This window comes from Erinaceus europaeus, chromosome 1 (assembly GCF_950295315.1).
Source record: "Erinaceus europaeus chromosome 1, mEriEur2.1, whole genome shotgun sequence".
NCBI lineage: Eukaryota > Metazoa > Chordata > Mammalia > Eulipotyphla > Erinaceidae > Erinaceus > Erinaceus europaeus.
Genome location: NC_080162.1, coordinates 160,492,780 through 160,506,992, shown reverse-complemented (window position 1 = coordinate 160,506,992; position 14,213 = coordinate 160,492,780). Strand labels below are relative to the sequence as shown.

Here is a 14,213-nt window from a genome sequence, read left to right as displayed (position 1 = left end):
ATCACACAATATTTGATATGATTTATGGAATGTTTGATATTGTTAAACAATTAAGTTTCATGATAACTTTATATACTCATTTTTTTTCTATTTTATTTGAAGGAACAGAGAGAAATTGAGAAGTGAGGGGAGATAGAGAGTGAAAGAGTAATATAGACACCACTTGTAGAGCTTCTTCACCATTCATGAACTGACTTCCCTATTGGTGAGGAGCAGGAGCTCGAACCTGGATCTTTAATAGGTACACTTAACTGAGTGTGCCACCACCTGACCCCAGACTCATTTAGTTATCATAGAAAATTTAAAAACAGAGCTTTGATAGAATCATTTTAAAGAAAAGCAATTCAAGGAATAGAGAAGTAGAATACTTTTTATGCACAACTGTCAGATTAACTTGTAAAAATCAGATCCAAGGTCCATGTTTCTAATTTAATATCCTTTCATATTTCTAAGGTTTGTACTCACTATAAAATAATTTATGAACACAGAAGTAAGTAGATGGTTCAATATTTTCAATTCAGTTCAGCATATATTGATTGAGCATTACCTTGGCATATCAATATAATTGACTCTGTACATCAATTTTACCTAATCTACCTATTGTACTGGAATAAACATTGTCAGGGCCATGAAGAATAACTAAGACAGTACTCCCCAGAGAAATGTGAAGCAGATGAAACATTCTTTGAATCTTTAGTCTTTAGAATAGTCATTGATTTCCTTTTTAGCATGACACCTATAATTTTTCTCATGCTTACATCCAAACTTTCACAAGCATTTATGTCCTCAACTCATCTTGTCATACTATGAATTCCATCTCTTGTTCTATGACAATTAAATAACTATGATAACTCATTGGCTAGCTCGCACCACACATACATACAAAATCTATTTGCAAGAGCTTGACTGAACTCATTAATTTTTTTTTTGAGAATGGTCAGACTTCTGTTTGAATGTAATTGCTTGAGAAATATGCAATTCTCAATTATAGATCATGGCTGTGACTCAAGATAGAGGCTATCTTAGGACAGAGAAAAAAGATCTTCAGTTAAGGCACTTACTGAGCAAATTAGTAGTGATGTACACTTAACCTGATGTTGAAGACTTGTATAGTCACCATTTCAAATAACTGAGAGCTGACAAAAAACAGATGTGTTTAGAGATGAGCTAAAAAAAAAAAAAAAAACTTCTGTAGCTTAGATTGCTTATTTTTATTTTATCCATTTCCTTGTATTCAGCGTTCAGACGTCTATTTTATGAAGGTTGTTGTCAAACAAAAATGTGCCCAAAGGCAGATGGCAGGGAATTTCTGAATCATGTCTCACACAACAGACTGAGCTCCCTGGATTTGTTTAGCCTAAGGGAAAGAAGAACAAAGAGAGTACTTCAACAGTATCCAAATATTTGAATAATGTTTTATAGTTTTTGAGTAATTCCAAGAAACAAATTAAGGCCTAGGATTGTGAGGAAACATTTTTGGATTCAATGTAATGATTGTTGTTGCCAGCAATCTGAGCTGTCCAATGAAGATGGCAATGAGTTCACTGTCATTGGAAATGATGAAGCAAGAGAAAAGTTAATTCAAAGACCCATTTGAAAGTGCCTGTCATACATTCTTCCTTTCACTAACAAGGAAGCAGAACCCCAAAGAAGTTGCATGTCATGCTTGAGATTGTAGTGAAGCTGGTGGCAGACCAGGATTTGTGCCCCTAACTATTTTTAGTAAAAGCAGTGATACTAAGTGCAGATGCTGGGTGACAAAAAAATTGTCATGGGAAAGATCATGAGTTGTCAGAGGATTAAAGTGAATCATTTTTAAGAAGCCTCTTATTTTTTGTGCTTTGAGCTCCTAATTTGGGGATTATTTGATTTACTTATTTTTTTTTAAATGAATTCTATTATTACAAGTAAAATATCTTTTCTTTTGGTGGAAAGTTGTATTCAGTTGCTAAAACCATAGAATTAGCAACACAACAAAGAAAAGATTTGATTCTTCTGGGGAAGGTGAACTTGAGTACAATTCAAAGATCTAGGAATCAAAATAGAAAGGACACCTTTTTCAGGCAAGTACGACTAAAAAGTATTGTATACTTCAGGGATACCTATATTCAGCAGAGAGGGCATTACATTAATAAAAGTTCAGAGCAAACTTACTAGAGGAAAACAGATTAGTTTTGGGGAAAGGAGCGGAGATTTGTTTAAATTATACTTTGGTCTTAGAAATCCTACCAGAACTCCAAAAACAATGCCATTCTTTCTAGCAGCACACTCATTACTTTATAAATATGTCTTCTTAATATTAAAAATTCCAGACCAAAAATTTTCTTGCTTGTGAATATGTGAAAAGTCAATTCATTACAAGCATAAAATGTTAAAAACTTGATTCAAGACTGGCTATAAGTGACATTCTATTAACACAATGTTGATGATATAAACATGAAAAGTGATAACAATTATATATAATACTATGTGATACACAATGCATTAATTATGCCACAAATATTAGTTAAATATAATAATTGGTATGAATTATATTGTGGTCCTACATTTTAAGAAATGGAGAATTAGTCTCTAAACATTCAAGACTTGTGAAAAATAAAACAGGAAATAGCCAATCTGGGATTCAAACCCAGATCTACTGGAGCAAAAGAGTAACATGAAAATATGACATATAGGGAAATAAATACTAAGGGAAAAGATATGCTTTTGAAAAATTGAATACGACTAAATTCTCTTTTGTTAAGGTTTTTATGGAATCCTTTTCACTTCCAGAGGTGGTGGTGGGGAAACACCTTTTTTCTTGTACTCCAAGAATTTATTTCTTGTCCAATTCTCAATGTTCTACAAATTACTAAACTTATTATCACCTAATCAGTAAAATAAGGATCATGGTACTTACAAACTCACACAGATTAATGGTTGATTGGATAAAGCATACACTAAGGTGAGTGGCAGCATTAATTCAGCTGGCATTGTATTTTCCTCCACCTGTTTTAATTTTATTAATATGATCATAGGTTAATCGCCAATAGATCTTTGCCCTGCTCTGGTTTAACAGCTATTTTTGAAACACCACCAAGTGGTCAGTTAATAAGAATGAAATCATCCACCTGGCTTTTGAGGTCCCTTGATACGTCCTGCCTTTCCCCCTTCTGTATCTTTGAGGACAGGCTCATTAGGCCAAATGCATTAGTCATTATAGTTTATAATTGGTGTCTGGCCAGTTTCAGAATGAACATTTTTAGAATAGCACCATATATTTTCAAAGTCAACATATGAATGTGCACAATTCACACTCAGAAAATTCAACAAAACCAAAAATGGCTGACTAAATAGTTGAGAGAAATGCTTCCTGGCTAATTACAATGAGTAGCTCAAGTATTAATATATGCAATGAAATGAGTCTGATTGGTCTGATTGGTTCCTTAGTAGAAATATTTATTGTAGATGGCTCATCTTTCTGGGAAATATTGTATGATACATAATAACTATCTCTACATCCTTAATTTGGGGATAATGAGCTCTAGATCTGAAGTAGGATATTTGAGATTGGATTTGCAAAACAAGTGTTCTTCATATTTAAATGTAGCAATTGACTATTCTATGTTTTCTCTTTTTGTTGTTAAACAGCAAGTATCAAAAGCTGATATCAACATGGACTAGAATGAGATTTCTAGTCCTGAGGTTTCACGAAAGTACTTATTCATTTGAAGCCTTTGAGGTCCTGTTCTATTCAAACCTCTCTTAGATAACTGTGCAGTCTCCTAAACTGCCCTTTAGCCCCTGACCCCACCAACCATAATACTGCCACAAAAAATGACTTTTATAAATCACAAATAATATAATCATGCTATTTGTCATTCAACTTTTTAAAAATTTTTATTTATTTTTTATTTAAGAAAGGATTAATTAACAAAACCATAGGGTAGGAGGGGTACAATTCCACACAATTCCCACCACCCAATCTCCATTTCCCACCCCCTCCCCTGATAGCTTTCCCATTCTCTATCCCTTTGGGAGCATGGACCCAGGGTCATTGTGGGTTGCAGAAGGTAGAAGGTCTGGCTTCTGTAATTGCTTCCCCGCTGAACATGGGCGTTGACTGGTCAGTCCATACTCCCAGTCTGCCTCTGTCTTTCCCTAGTAGGGTGGGTCTCTGGGGAAATGGAGCTCCAGGACACATTGGTGGGGTCTTCAGTCTAGGGAAGCCTGGCTGGCATCCTGATGGCATCTGGAACCTGGTGACTGAAAAGAGAGTTAACATACGAAGCCAAACAAATTGTTGAGCAATCATGGACCCAAAGGTTGGAATAGTGGAGAGGAAGTGTTAGGGGGGTACTCACTGCAAACTCTAGTGTACTTCTGCTTTCAGGTATATATTTTGCAGTAGTTTATGGATACGTATGAACATATGCGCTCTCTCACAGAATCTGGTGTATATCTAGGTTTTGGGACTTTGTTAGAAAGTGAACCACCTGAGATGAAATTAGAGTATACCATGAAAGGAAAGGTCTCACCAGAGTAATGAAGCTGAAGGGTTGTCATTCCACATGTGAAGTCTCTGGACACAGTCTGAAGTGAAGCATGTTGAGGTGGCAATCGTTGTGTTGGTTAGGTTGTGATCAGCAGATGCAATATTATTTGATATGGATTGGGAGAGGCATATGGGAAAGTGGGCCCTATCCAATAGTTCCAGGACTGGGGGAAGTAGGGGCTCTATAGTGGAGATGTGAGGTTCCTGCTGTCTTAGGGTTCAAAAAGACAATCGATAGTTAATGTTATCATCACATTATTTGGTAATTGGGTTAACTTTGAAAAGTCCTTTTGTTAGGGTTTGCTGTACAGTACCCAGTATCTTGTATATAGCTGTGCTATTGGTCTTTCAACTTTTTAATAGCTCATCAGTGTTTTCTGGATAAAGTACTAAATCTTTTTTTAAGGTGTCATGATCTAGTCCTTCAAAATATATCATTTCATTTATACATTCATTATATAGTGGAAATTTGGGTTATTTATACCTTTTTACTTATTGTGTATAATATTGTTGGGAGCACTCAAATGCAACTCTTTTGAGGATTATTCTTGTTATTATTTTATTATTGCATTTTTATTTAGTATATATCTGGAGGGAAATATTGAGTCATATAAAAATTTTATGTTTGGGAGTCAGGCGGTAGTGCAGTGGGTTAAGCACATGTACCATGCAAAGCGCAAGGACTGGCAGAAGGATCCTGGTTCGACCCCCTGGCTCCCCACCTGCAGGGGAATTGCTTCACAAGCAGTGAAGCAGGTCTGCAGGTGTCTATCTTTCTCTCCCCCTCTCTGTCTTCTCCTCCTCTTTCCATTTCTCTCTGTCCTATCCAAGAACAACATCAATAACAACAACAACAATAAGACAAGGGCAACAAAAGGGAATAATAAATAAATATAAAAAAAGAAAAATATATTTAAAAAATTTTGTTTGACTTTGAGGAACAGTCAAGTTCTTTTGCAATACTGATCACACCATTTTTCAGTGTCACGAGAACTATATATGTGAATGTTTCAATTTCTCTTGATCCTCAACACTGGCTAGTATTATTTTCCCTTTTTTTTTTAATAAAGAAAGGGAAAACACAGAAAGGGGACTGGTTTGGTGTTTTGCACCAAGGCAAAGGACTTTGGGGAAGATGGACAGGTTGTGTGTGTGTATGTGTATGGGGGGAGGCTTTCACATCCTTGTACATGATGATAGTAAAAGAACAAAGCTAGGGGTAAAAGTGTCTTGCAGACACATGTCATAGTGAGATGGGAAATTGTACCCATGTGCCAACAATTGTAATATAAACCATTAACCTCCTTAAACAAACAACCAAACATTGGCATGTTTTACAAATTTGCATGTTGTCTTTGCACTATGGACATGCTAATCTTCTCTATATTATTCTAATTTTAGTACATGTGCTACCAAAGAAAGTACAGTTATTTTTTATTACACATATACTAGTTAATGTGTAGTGTTATCTCACTGTGGTTCAGACTATTGACTGAACATCATTTTTATGCCTATTTAAAATTTATTCTCTTTGAAAAAATGTCTATCCTTTGCCATTTTTAAAATAAGATAATTTAGCTTTATTGAGCTGTAAATGTTTCATCTAGATAACAGATGGCCTTTATCAGTACATAAAGTCTCAATATTTCCACCAATGTTGTGGGCTGTATTTTGACTTTTTTGATAGCATTATTTGCAACAAAAACATTTCTTAGTTTTGATGAGAACTTTTTAATCTCCTTTACCTACTGTTGCTTATATTTTACATCTAAGAAATCTCTAGCCAAAGGAATAGACTTTAAAATAAATAAAGTAATAAAAGATATACATGGGCATTACATAGTGCTCAGAAGATCATTCAACCAAGAGGACTTAATAATTAAGTCTCAATGAGGGCCCATCTAAATATATCAAACACTTACTGAAAGAGTTACAAAAATATATCAATAGTAACACAGTAATAGTAGAAGACTTCAACACCACTTTCTCACACTTAAATAGATATATAGACAGAGAATCAATAAAGAAACAGAGAATTAGTTGAAGAGATAGATCTTCTGGACATTTTCAGAGTTCTACACCACTAAAAACTGGAATGAACATTCTTTCTTGATTCATACAGAACATTCTCAAGGATTCTTCATATGTTAGGTCACAAAGACAGTATTAAGAAATTTAAGGGCATTGAAATTATCCCAAGCATCTTCTCAGGACACAGTAGAATTAAACAAATACTTAACAACAAACAGAAAGTTAGTAAAAGTTCCCAAATTTAGAAACTCAACAACATACTACTTAACAACTACTGGGTCAAAGAGGAACTCAAGGAAGAAACTGAACTGTTCCTAGAATCAAAAGAAAATGAACACATGAGCTACCAAAATATTTAAGACACAGTCAAGGCAGTACTTAGAGGGAATTTCATAGCCATCTAAGCACACATTAGGGAACAAGAAAAAGCTCAAGTAAACAGCTTGACTATATGTTGTGGCGGTCTGGTGTCGGGCTGCACCGCGGAGAAGAGAGTGGACGTCCAGAGCAAAGGGGTACACAAATCTTTATTATAGGATGGGGGGATTTGGTTCAGACCACGTGGGGCCAGCCGGCAATGGCCGTCCCCACTACTTGACCGAGGGCGAGATCTGAGAGAGGGGGAGCTGAGAGCCCAAAGAGAGGGGGGTGAGGGGGCTTTTTATTGGGCGACAACCAGGGGTGACGTGTGGGGCCAGGATTGGTTGAAGGGGGCACTGCTAGGATTTCGCGGGGCGTAGTAAAACCTGGGGGTGGAGACTGCATCAGAATAACTCCTCAGCAACAACTATACACCTTAAATACTTAGAAGAAGAGGAACAAAGAAACCTTAAACCAACCAGAAGGACTGAAATAACTAAAATTAGGGCAGAAATAATTGACATTGAAAATAAGAGGACCATACAAAAGATCAGTGAAGGTAAATGTTGGTTCTCTGAAAAATTAAACAAAATTAACAAACGTGTAGCCAGACTCACCTAAAAAAAGGGAGAAGACTTACATAAATAGAATTATAAATATTAGGGGATATATGACAACAGACACCATAGAAATCCAAAATAGTTTCTGAAGCTTCTAGGAACAACTATGTACCACTAAGCTAGAGAACCTGGAAGAAATGAATGAATTCCTAGAAACATATAACCTTCCAAAACTGAGCCAGGAAGAACTACAAAACATAAACAGAATTCCCACACAGATATTATGGGTCTAGACCGCTAACAGATCCCTCTTTCCAACATCACTGGTCATCTCTATCGGGAACAACATCATAAACTCTCTTGTGGGCCTCTACCAGACCTTGCCTTTAATGTGGAATAACAGTAGTAGAAATTTCTGCTCTCTCCAAAGGGAGGCTGGGTCACATACTCTGCCATCTGAGGAAGAGTGGTTCTGAAATGAGTGCAGCCTAAAATGTTCATGGCTATGAGCATGGAATGTGAGTTCAGACCAGTGGGGATGCAGAGGTGGCACAGGCTCAAGAGGTAAGTATGGGTAGACATGGGTTCTAGGTCAGATCGATGAGGTTTACAGTTAGTGGTATTTATATGCATATCCCATATTTAGGAGCTACTCTTTGCCCTGATCCAGCTTTCTTGTCTTATTCCCAACTCTGACACCATCTTCCCAGACAATATGCCTAGCCCACCTGCATGTTAGCTATCTGGCCCAGGCAAAAATTATTAAAGTCATGGCCCCTTGAAATACACCTAAAATAGACTTCCTACCTCCTTTCAACATGAACACCCCAAATTTCATCTGCTATATTCTTACCTTTAGGTTCCTGCTTACTAAAAAAAAATTGTTCTGCTTTATATCTTAATGCTTTTTAAGCCACCAAGTTGCAGATGCTACCATGACACCAACTTGACTTCCCTGCGCAGATGACCTCACCAATGTGTACTGGAACCCCACCTCCCCAGAGCCCTGCCTCACTAGGGAAAGATAGAAATAGACTGGGAGTATGGAATAATCTGCCAGTGCCCATGCTCAGTGTAAAAGCAATTACAGCAGCCAAAACTTCCACCTTCTGCTCCTGGTAAAGATCTTTGGTTCATACTCCCAGAGAGATAAACAATAGGGAAGCTTCCAATAGAGGGGATGGAATGGAAAACTCTGGTGGTGGGAATTGTACCCCCCTTATCCCACAATCTTGTCTATTATTATTAAATCACAAATTAAAAAAAGAAGACATAACTCTAAAACTCAGTCTCTGAAATCACTGTGGGACCCATTAAATGCTCCATAATTCTCATCCAAAATTGCTAATTTGATTTAATATAGACAGATTCTGATTCCTTCACTAGTAATTATATATATATACATACATATGTACATACTTACTTATACACACATGCTTACATATATGCAGTCACTGGAGCATCAGTGTTCTTGACCAGCTTTTTTTTTTAGATATAGGGAGAAAGAGACAGAGAGTACATCACAGTTTCCTTGAGTGCATATGGAGCAGAATTATTTCATGCACATGACAAAGCAAGCACAGCATTAAGTGAGCTTTCCTATTATCCCTGTATTTTCCTTCTCTTCTTGTTATGAGCACAGTAGTGCCCATCTCTGACTTTTCAAAACTGAATTGACTCTTCCCTCACACAACATAAAGATACATATATTCTCCTTCTTCTCCTCCTCTGCCTCCTTCTTCTTAGTTATTTACAAAATTACAAAATAACAGGGGTACAATTCTATACTGCTCCCACCACCAGAGTTCTGTATTCCCATTCCCTCCATTGGAAGCTGCAGTGATTCTCCCAAGGTCATAAATATATAGATATATTACCATTTATTCTATGGTCTTTTCTTCTATTCCATTTTAAGTCATACCTACACCTACACATATCACTACTTTCAAATGTCCTTCCATTTTTCCTCTTCTATCTCTGGGTCCTGATGTATTTGAAGTTCATCTTTCCCTAACAGTTCTCCCCCTCTGGGATTATGGAAAAAAATTCTTTTTTGGGGTACAGAATTTGGGAACTCTAGCTTCTGTAATTACTTATCTGCTGGACATGGGAATTGGCAGGTTGATCAATACCCCCAGCCTTTTCTATATATTTTTTAAATCATTATTTATTTATTAGATAGACACAGCCATTAATTGTGAGGAAAGGGGAGCTAGAGAGTGATAGAGACAGAGAGACATCTGCTATCCTATTTCACCATTTATGAAGCTTGCCCCCTGCAGGTGGGTACCAGAGTATTGAACCTGAGTCCTTGAGTATTGTAACATATGCGCTCAACCAGGTGCACTACCACCGAGCCCCTCTATCTTTCCCTAGTGACTAACTCATGGAAAAAATGAATGTCTCCTGAGAGTAACATTTTATTAATAGTTTTCATATATATATATATATATATATACATAACTTGAAAGTAAACATGAAAAATAGCATAAAAAACAAGCTGCTAATGTACAAGGTTGAGAAAACATTATTCTCTCTTGAAAAAACCAATCCCAACTCACTGAGGTTCATCTTTAATCTCTTTTTAAGAATTGTTAGAGTGAGTTTATTCTTTGAATACTGTAGGTTTTTTTAAAAATACATTTAAAAATTATTTATTTCCCCTTTTGTTACCGTTGTTATTTTATTGTTGTTGTAGTTATTATTGTTGTTGATATCATCGTTGTTGTATAGGACAGAGAAGAGGGGAAGACAGAGAGGGGGAGAGAAAGATAGATACCTGCAGACCTGCTTCACTGCCAGTGAAGCGACTCCCCTCCAGGTGAGGAGCCAGGGCTCCAACCAGGATCCTTACAGTGGTCCTTGTGCTTTGTGCCATGTGCTCTTAACCCTCAGCACTACTGCCTGATCCCCAATATTATAAATTTTAATCCTAATTATTTTAAATTTGGGTCATCTATACTTTTAGAAATTTATTGGGATGCTACAAAACTCAACTCTATTCAGACATTTCTGCCTGGTTATATATGAAAATTTCTTATATAACAGTAAATATTTTTGGTTTATGTAAACAGTATTTTAAGTTGAAGAAACTGAATTTTACTTATACAGGAAAAAATGAAGTGTGCCTACTAGGCACATTTTGATTTGAATAAAGTAAAAGATGCTTTACATCAGAAAGCTAAATGTCTGTGAACATGCAAAAAAAAAAAAAAAGGAAGAAAGAAAAAAAATTTAAAAAAGAGCCAACCCACAACCTCAGGAGAACTCTGGTGATATGGTGATTATCTATGGGTGGGGGGGGGCGTGGCACAGGACTTTAGTAGTAGGAGTGATGAAGAATTATTATTATTATGATACTTTATGATATTGTAAACCACTACTAACTTGCTGATACAAATTATAAAAAAGCTAATATATGGATTTTTTTTGCTGTAACCAGATTAATACATCTTGAATTATTACTGCTATTGTAAACAGAATTTATTGGTGTCTTGAGAGTTTGTTAGCATTATAAGATAAAAGAAAAAGTGACTTTAAAGGAACATTAGGTATCTATTTATTTAATCCTTTAAAGATAGTAGAAAAAGTGACTTTAAAGGATCATTAGGTACTTACTTATTTAATCCTTTACTTTAGCTTCAGTGAAGTTGAATGTTTGCTCATGAACAGACTGTCCTAGGAAGATATTAATTAACATACTATGAGATCAAATCTACTAAAAAATTGACAAAAATTAAGAATAAATCTCAATGTACTATTGGTAATGGAATTGATTTGTATGACTTTTTGAAATATAATTTTATTGTGTCCTCCAGAAATAAGAATAAAAATGTCAACTGATATGTTTGTACATGTATTGACATGTTATGATGTAATATGTGTAAAGATAGTAGCAAGTTTTTTTTCATAAAATATTTGAGACAAATGTATATCAATAAGGAAAACAAGCATGCTTTTATGATATATCCATCCATAACACCACAGAATAATAATAAATAATTGAAAAATCTTTAAGAAAACAAAGTGTATATACAATTAACATTTATTGATAATTTTCCATCAAAGTGTTGACTCTTGGAGGAGTTGAAATGGGACAGCTAAGGAATATTTGATATTTTTATTGCCTTTCAAAAGGTAGCTAATAGAGAGGCATCTCAGTAGGTAGAGATCAAACATGACTTAACAAAAGTTAAAATATGGGGGTAGTTAAAAAAAGGGGGCCAGGTGGTAGGCAGAGGGTTAAGCATATGTGGTGCAAAGCGCAAGGACTGACGTAAGGATCCCGGTTCAAGCCCCTGGCTCCCCACCTGCAGGGCAGTCTCTTCACAGGCAGTGTCTATCTTTCTCTCCCCCTCTTTGTCCTCCCCTCCTCTCTTGATTTATCTCTGTCCTATCCAACAACAAACAACACCAACAACAACAATAATAACCAAAACAAGGCTACAACAACAATGACAACAAAAGGGGATGAAAAAGTAAAAAAATTAGTAGCTTGCACTGTGATCCATAATGTTTTAAAAATCAGGACTTCTGGAGATGTGGCTATGGAAGAACAGTATACTCACTCTTCTCTCCCCAGTAATTAGAAAAAACTAACATGAATCACCTGAAAACTCAACATAATATGACCAGGATTTCTTCATAAAGTCACCGAGCCACAAGTGAATACAGATTTATGTTGCTCATAGATGTAAAAGGGGTGAGAGAGAGAGAGATTCCCAGGACTAAAAATCTATATGCAAGGTTAGCTGGTGACAAATTGGGAAATTAAAAATTAGGATGCATATATTATAACTAATGGTTCAAATGCACAAAACTATACTTGGTATATGTGACAACTCTCTGTAACTATGACCATTCAGTTAACTGTCCTTTGTGATGTGAAGTTTAGAACTACTAAATGCACCATGACAGGTTCCCTTAAAAAGGCTGTGTGGATTTGTTTTTCTATATTGGCTCTAAACAATCAATATATTTAAACTCACAGTGAAATAGAATGCCAAAGAAAACATTTTTTTTTTTTTAGTCTAACACATTCTTTACCAAAACAAGCTAAATTTTCTCTTAGTGGTCATGATTTTGAGGATAAATATTAATTTGACATGTAAGAAAGAAGATATACTACAGTATGCAAAGGAGAAAATTGTATTTGTTTTGGTTAAGGAAGAAAATTCAGGCTGAACATTGTTCTCATAAATCATATAAAGCAATTCTCTCTCAAGTGTTTTCTTATAAATTAGGAAGAAACAAAGATTTTTTTTTGTTTACCAAATAACTCAAGAATAAAGATCACATTCATAAAACTACTGCTGGAAGACACTTAAAAAATTGTTACTAAAGATTAGGGACAAGAGGCATCTTGATTAGAATCTTTTAAATGTAAATTCAAATTAAAGTGAAAGGATGTCATCAACTCCTTTGGAGTTCTTTTTATCTTTCTTTTACAAACTTCGTTAAAATTGTGTTGCATACTTACCTTCTATTTGCCAATAGCCAGTAATACCCTTAGGGACAAATGAAACTGTATATTGAGTGATCACTGTGCATTGACTAAATAAACAATAACTTATTGAACTGTTACTGATATTTTGTGTAAGAATCACCCTTAATTAACCTGCAGAATTATATATATAATCTTATGTGAAAGGCTATTTGCTATCTAGAGCTAAACTGTTTTAGAACTGAAAGAGCTATGAAGACTATTGACAAAATTTACTATGGCTTGCTAGAGAAAAGTTTCATGGTTTTAGGGAGAAAAAAATAACTTCAAATACATCTTAAGCAGAAAGAAAAACTGAAGACCAAATTTTATACTGCTGGTAAAATGCATTATCATTTTCTTGGTGGTTAGGGAATAACAACTCAGGAATCACTATAATGGTTTATGGAAATTAAATTGCTTTGTCCTTACCCAAAACATTTCCATAACCATACCTACACTTAAAGAACTACTTTCATATTCAGACATAAATAAATCTCTAGCTCTTATGATCATAATATAGCATTATAAATTTAAGAACTGTTATTACCATTTCTCATACATTTGCCTTTATACTCAATACAACACAGAGAGAACTTTTATAGTTTTAGTGCTAGGTATTAAATTGAAACTTACTACATATTCAGTTTTCCTCCTAATTGATAACTTTATACTCAAAAATAATCCTTGAAAGTCTGCTGTCATAGTCTAGACCACAGGCAGTATAGGAACAAATGCTGGCCCAATAAACTGAGGCTGCTTATTATAAAAAGAGTGACATTAAGACTTTCCCCTATGCACCTATTTAATTCTGCTTTGAATCTGCGTAAGTTCAAAACTTCTTCCTTTTTGGACCATAATCAAGTGGTCAAGTGTGAAGTTTAGGAAATATGTTGAGGTTTTGCTTGTGACTACAAATCACCAATAATATGGAATCTCAGTAGACTTGCCATACAAACTAAATTCCTATTCCATATCTTTTTAAATCTTTGTTATTAGTGATTTAATAATGATTAACAAGATTGTAGGGTAACAGGGATACAATTCCATACAACTCCCACTACCAGAGTTCAGTATCCCACCCCCTCCTTTGGAAGCTTCCCTATTCTTTATCCCTCTGGGAGTATGGACCAAAAATTTTTTGAGGGGTGCAGAAAGTGGAAGGTCTGGCTGCTGTAATTACTTTTCCACAGAACATGGACACTGGAAAGTTAGTTCACAACCCCAGCCTGTTTCTATATTTCTC

General features: G+C 35.4%; 1 non-coding gene across 1 annotated transcript; it reads right to left on the bottom strand.

Annotated features, from left to right (window-relative positions):
* Positions 1–5,852: 5,852 nt before the first annotated feature.
* On the bottom strand, positions 5,853–5,959 carry LOC132542800 (U6 spliceosomal RNA). The gene has a single exon (XR_009553767.1). It is a non-coding gene; the product is annotated as a U6 spliceosomal RNA (small nuclear RNA).
* Between the last annotated feature and the right edge of the window lie 8,254 nt (positions 5,960–14,213).